Raw genomic sequence first — 7,403 nt, 5'->3', positions numbered from 1 at the left:
CTCTCTCTCTCTCTCTGTCTGTCTGTCTCTCTCTCTCTCTCTCTCAAAAAATATTTCAAGGTACAATGGACAAAAATGTTTTTTCTAGTTATAAATTGATGTTTAAATATTTTTAAAAAATGCATTATTAGCAATGTTCGAAACATGAAACTATGTCCAGGAAGAGATGTTTCATCTTAGAAGTAGGACATTTCGTTTTCGTTAGAAGTGTCTGCAATAATATTGACTGATTTATTTATTTTTGGAAGAAGACTTTCAAAACGTCGCCGCTAAGGCGATTCTTCTCCACTATCTAAATGTCAACACGGTCGAATCTCGACTGCTGCACATCGTTATATAAACGACTTTTGCGTGACGAAAACAAAGTCCGCGACAAGACGTTTTACTTTACAGTTTACAGTTACACGAAGACGATCTTTCGACGATCGCGCCCTTTACAGGCGTACTTGCGCTATAAGTACCTCGAATGTCCCTAGAAAGCCTCCTTCATTATTATACTTAATTTGACCTGCACCCGTCCTACCCTTTTACTGAAACCTTTTTTGATATGCACTCTTCTTACTAAAGGGGATTGTTGGACAAATTTCTACAAATGCTCATTCTTCACTAGTGCTATTAGAGCATGGAATGGGTTGCCTGGGTCAGCCAGGATAACCAATAACTTGGCAGAATTTAAGTCATTAATTAACCTGCATGACTAGATTGGCCTTGGGACACACGTAGGACGAAATCATCATCTTTTTGTTTTGAAGTAACGTCTGTATTTCGAAAGATAAGATAAGATAAGAAGTACGAATTTATGAAACTCAGATGCAATAAAACTCTTGGCTTTGGATTTCCTCTCTAAGACTATACCCAGACAAGCTTCAATCAACATTTATGACGTAAATTCGGATTTCAAACTTATTGCAAATATATTCTTTATATATATTCAAAGAAAAAAGGAACATTGTGTTTAAAACAATCTTTAAGTGTTTTTTTTTCATTAATAATAATAATAACTTTTTGAAATTCGATTTTTTTTTGTTGACGAATGCCAAACTGAAGGAAACGTGGGTACTCATATAGGACAGCATGTCCTGCTTTATCTAGGTCGCCTTAATCAAGTTGCGAGACTAATACATACACACGCACATTGCCTTGACATGTGATCAGATTGGAAGAAGTAGGGTACGGGAGTGCTTTTGAAAATGGTTGAAGCATTTGTAAAACCCAACCCAAATTATAGGCACATAACTTTGTTGGCTGGGTACCATATTTTAGAAGCTTTGTTACTCCTTGTAGTAGCTGCTTTTAGACCTACTATGAAGAAACTAGTGTACAAGTTGGAATCAATGTCAAAATTGCCATCTTTGGTTCCATAATAGCAGTCAAGGCTTAGAAGGAAAATTTGTGCAATCAGTTTTTTTTTTTTTTGCATCAGCTGTGAAGATAAATAACTTAACTTACATTATATGTATAACTATTAAATATTTAACCTATACTTTCAAATCTGTTCGTTACATTTATTATGTTTTTATCAATTATCATTTACATTGTTTACTACAAGCTGAATTTATTTAAAAACAAAATAATTCATATATATATATATATATATATATATATATATATATATATATATATATATATATATATATATATATATATATATATATATATATTTATATATATATATATAATTACATACATAATAAAAAAACATTGAAAGACACAAAGATAAAGGCACATTCCTCGTCCCATATGCTAGGACAAATTTGTACAAATACTCCTTCTTCCCTAGTGCTATTAGAACATGGAATCAGTTGCCTGAGCTAGCAAGGAAAACCAGTGACTTGGCAAAATTTAAGTTATTTGTTAATATGCATGACTAAATGCATGACCCGTAGGACGTAATCATCTTCTTTTTTGAAGTAACGTCTGTATTATATAAGATAAGATAAGATAAGAAGATACACAAATACATTGATGCATTCGGGTGAAAAACACTTAAATAATCGTGAAGGTTCTTAATTTTTATTATTTTTGCTTCAGTATTTCTTTTTAATCAATTATCTTTTATTAATCTTGTTTACAAACTTAAATTATTAGAAAACAAAATTACATCTTTGAATTTATACACAAAAGACTAAGCATCTAAGAGGTGAAAAATATGAAAATTGGCATAACTTTTTGCCTACAATTATTTTAAAACTATATTTCATGTAACATAAAAAGCATCTATGAAGTCAAAAAAACACTTTATTTTCCATAATTTTGCTCTTGGGGTATGAAGCCTAATGGAGGGGCTTTTTGTCCCAGGTGAGGGGGAGACCCTTTTTCAATTTCTTACATTTTATGCAATAATTTTTAAATGCCTTGACACAAAATCATTTTTAAAACTTATTTGTAAAGTAGACATATTGCACTACTTGAAAAATAAATTTAAGCTACAAATATATTAATAACCTAGCTTTGACAGGCCATAGAAGCTTAGAAGGGGCTTTATGCCCCACGTTACCCTACGCCTCCTTACAATGGGCCTACTCACCACAGGAGGTTCTGGAGTCAACCAATTATCTACTGTATTGGGATAGACCTATTTTAAATGGCAAGTTAATAGGGGAAATGGATTTAATCAATCAGGTGTACTCTTTATTGACTTAAAAAAAAGAAAATATGAAAACCTAAGCTTAGAGTTAAAGCGATTATGGAAGTTATATAAAACAACAGCATTGCCTGTTGTTATATCAACTTACCTAGCAGACACACTCAAGAAAATTCGTCTGTGTTTAACCCTCTTGCTCTAATTTTATTTTGCTTCTGCTGCAACTTCAAATTGGTTTTCACCTCTTGATGAATAATGCAATGATATTTAAGAAGAGGACGAGCTAAAAATCTTTCGAGCAAACTTAAAGTTCCACCAACTCTACCATCCATTGGCGTTCCCTAGAAATACAATAAAATTTAATACAGATAGCCTACATCATTTTTCAATGTGTCTTTTAAAAATGTTTTCATTCAGTGAGTGATTTCATTTATCTTTTTTCAATACTTTAATCACCAAAACATTTTATGGAAGCATAGACGTATGCTTTTGGGCAAAGACAATGGCGATTTTGTAAGAGGCCTCAAGTATTTCTTTGAACTTTCAAACTCTTTTAACAAAGAGATTTTTTTTGACTTTATGATGGTATTGTTACGATCCTCTCTCCTAATCAGTCCTTCTGTAAACACTGCTAAACACAACACAACACATCAAGAACTTGACAACAATGCTCCAAACAATCTGGTATTTTAATAATGGTCAGGTAGATAACAGCCAATACTAGACAATTGGCAACAAACACATCAACAACTACTAATGCTACACAGTACATCACCGAACTAAACTCTACTGTCTCTATCTCTTTCTGGACTCGTACGTTTCTCTGGAGGACTGCACCAGGACCGACTTCATGGCTGACTAACAGTCCCGGTCTCAACGCTCTCCGGTCTTGAACTGCCGCTTTCTTACACACTGTGTCTCTGGTCTGCGCAGGCCTATGATCAGATGACCATAACACGGGCGCCATTCACTTGCAAAGTTCATGCCAGTACTGTCCCTTGCCTTTCAATATAGCACGCTAAACTGTATTTCTGGCCTGTGTCACATATATCAGCTAATCACACACAGTTAACCCTTTTGCGTCGCGAATAGGGTTATAACACTGCCCCCTTCTCAGATTTGTCCGTCCCGGACAAAATCTATGACGACATGGGCAGTGGAGGTGAATCGATGCAGGAGGAGGTCTAGCGGTGGGGCGACAATGGGCTTATATTGCCATCTCGATGGAGCCATCTGTGTTGTATTCTGCGTATGTCTCTTTCTCCTTCTAATCCAGTTGACCTTCACCTGGTTGCACTGACGTCGTGGTTGCATCGCCATGCACTTTGGACTCAGCAAACGTCGCCTTCTTCGGTCGCTCACTACTGAGGGCAGCCACTTAACACATGGGGAGGGATAGGATGTCAGGATTGAGGTCACCAGGATCGTTGGCCCATCAGGTTGTTTCATAGGGCTTTCAAGGGAAGGGATTTGGAAAAAGGTATCAGGTCCACAGGAGGGGAAATAGTGGCACACATCATCTTCAGACTTGTCCGGAGGGCAAACCAGTGGAGCAAGTTGGCAGCACTCCACTTGCGAAGGTCCCTCATCTTCAGCATCAAGCTCCAGTTCACTTACTTGACCATCACCAGGGTTTCTCACTCTGGTCTCGTCAGCAGGACAAACGTCTGTTAGGTGCAGACCTTGCCGATGGGTTCCTTGGAGTTGGCGTTCTCCCTGCAAAGCTCGACATACAAAGTTCTTGCCAAACATCTGGGTGCAGCCATCAGGATTCGAGTTCCTCTCATCAGCACTGGCAGATTGACAGATGTCTTTAATGTCCTCAGCTACGAGCTTGGGGAAAGACACAACGTTGTCATGTTCTGTCTTGCTGATGGAGGCACTCACATCAGGTACGTCTACAGCAAAAGCGTTGGTTAAACTACTGGTATCTTCTCTTGTTTCTTCAACTGTCTCTTTCTGCGAGTCACCATTTATCACATTCTGAAATCCAGCCAGTATCTGTTCTTGAAATGTGGTCAAGAGCTCTACCACATCGGGTTTGAGTTCAAAGAGGTACGTGTTCGGATCTTCCTCTTCATCCACCAGGGCTTCCCGGAGACGTTCTTTTAAGAGTTTCGTTGCTCCTTTCGTAGTACTTCAGTCCTCGCCATTTCAACTCTTGCTTCAGTTCTTTCAGATTCAGTTCATCTAGCAGTTTTACAGAAGCCATATGAAATCCCACTTCTGACACCAGTGTTACGATCCTCTCTCCTAATCAGTCCTTCTGTAAACACTGCTAAACACAACACAACACATCAACAACCTGACAACAATTCTCCAAACAATCTGTTATTTTAATAATGGTCAGGTAGATAACAGCCAATACTAGACAATTGGCAGCAAACACATCAATAACTACTAATGCTACACAGTACATCACCGAACTAAACTCTACTGTCTCTATCTCTTTCTGGACTCGTACGTTTCACTGGAGGACTGCACCAGGACCGACTTCATGGCTGACTAACAGTCCCGGTCTCAACGCTCTCCGGTCTTGAACTGCCGCTTTCTTACACACTGTGTCTCTGGTCTGCGCAGGCCTATGATCAGATGACCATAACACGGGCGCCATTCACGTGCAAAGTTCATGCCAGTACTGTCCTTTGCCTTTCAATATAGCACGCTAAACTGTATTTCTGGCCTGTGTCACATATATCAGCTAATCACACACAGTTAACCCTTTTGCGTCGCGAATAGGGTTATAACAGTATTCTATTTTTTTTTCTTGACCACGCATTCTTATCTTATCTTAGCCGTTACTTCAAAAAAGAAGATAATTACCCCATACGCTTTTCCTGTGTCAATCTAATCATGCATGTTAATTAATTAATGACTTAAACTCCGCTAAGTTTTTGGTTTTCCTGACTAATTCAGGCTACCAATTCCATTCTAAAATGGCACTAGGGAAGAAGGAGCATTTGTACGAATTTGTTCCAGCGATCTATTCTTTCTGTAAATCAGAGCTAGGCACCAACTTCTAGTTTTCTTCTTTTTCAGCTTGATGTTTCCTATAGTGTCTTGTCTTCTGTTATCCGAGAAAGTGCTCTTACAAACAATGGATATTGGTTTTTCTAAAAGATTTGCAATGAATAAGAAAATTATTTCCACAAACTGACGCTTGCAATCACTTTCTGCTTTTCTTTTGGTCATGTTCTTTCTAACATGCTTCGTCCAAGCAAGATAATGCTAAAATAATTCTAAACAGACTCAAGAGAAAAACTGAGGAGGTCCTTCTCGAAGATCAGGCAGGCTTCAGAGCAGGTAGAAGAAGTGTTGAACAAATATTTAACATCGGACTGTTACATGAAAAATACATTCAACGCCAAAAGAATCTGATATCAAAGACTTCAAAAAAAGTTTTTGACCAGGTTTGGCATGTGGCAAGTGATGTCCCTCAGAAAGACAAAGATAAAGGCACATTCCTCATCCCATATGCTAGGACAAATTTGTACTAATACTCCTTCTTCCCAATTGCTATTAGAGCATGGAATGGGTTGCCTGAGCTAGCCAGGAAAACCAGTGACTTGGCAGAATTTAAGTCATTGGTTAATATTCATGACTGAATGCATGACGCGTAGGACGTAATCATCTTCTTTTTGAAGGAACGCCTATATTATATAAGATAAGATAAGATCAAAACATTATTGATGTTATCACTGCCCTATATATCAAAATTCTTCTAGCTCCGTACTTCCAGTACTTCTGTACAACCAAATGGAACAAGCTTTAGGACATCCATAGGAGTGTGGCTTGGAAGCATTATCTCTCCAGCTCTTTTTAATTGGTTTCTGAAGCACATTATGATGGACACTCTTGAAGGATTTACTTCTAGCTTGACCATGAATGGACGACCTATTTCCAATCTCAAATTTGCAGATGATATAGACCTCGTTGGAGATAATGCAGACCAAGTACAAGATCTTACTTGAAAACTGGATACTGCAGCTAGAGCAGTTGGCATGAAAATCATTGCATTAAAAGCAAAATACAAGTTTGTGGTAGAGATAGTACGAGATGTTGCATACAGTTGAATGGCTAAACATTAGAAGAAGTTGACTCATTTAAATACCTAGGGTCAAACATAACAAGAGATGGACGATCAATAAAAGATAAAAACCTGTTTAAGCTTGGCATCTGCTGCCATGAGCAAACTGTGGAAAATCTGGTAGAGCATCATCAGCTTCCTAGGAAAATTAAAATTGTATTCTTCATTAGTGATCTCTAAACTCCTATATGGTTGTGAAAGTTGGATACTGAACTTTGAGGCTGACAGAAGAATCCAAGCCGTTGAGAGTAAATGCCACCAAGAAATGCTGGGTATCGGATACCAGGAAAAGAAGACAAATTAGTTTGTATTTGTACAAGTCAACACTCTGGCTGGCAAAAAGGAAAGACTCTTCTATAGTGTGAAGAGACGAAAGTTGAGCTGGTTAGGCCATATTGTAAGACATGACTCACCATCAAAAGTAATTCTTCAAGGTAAAGTGAAAGGAGCACGAAGAAGGGTCGTCCAAAGAAAGGCTGACTGGATAACGAAAGAAAGGACCGGCCTCGCTCTTAATATCCTGCTGAGAACAACGGCTGACCGGGAAAAGTGGAGGGATTTGGTTGCACGAACTGTCACAGCACCTCTACGAATTTAAGTAATTGGATAGCATGCATGACTAGATGCATGACGGGTAGGACGTAATCATCTTCATTTATGAAGTAACGTCTGTATTATATAAGATAAAATAAAGAGAGTTTGAGATGAGCAGCTTTTGCCACCTCTGAGTTC

Source organism: Biomphalaria glabrata, chromosome 8, assembly GCF_947242115.1.
Source record: "Biomphalaria glabrata chromosome 8, xgBioGlab47.1, whole genome shotgun sequence".
In the NCBI taxonomy this organism is placed as follows: Eukaryota; Metazoa; Mollusca; class Gastropoda; family Planorbidae; genus Biomphalaria; species Biomphalaria glabrata.
This window is presented reverse-complemented; position numbering follows the sequence as displayed.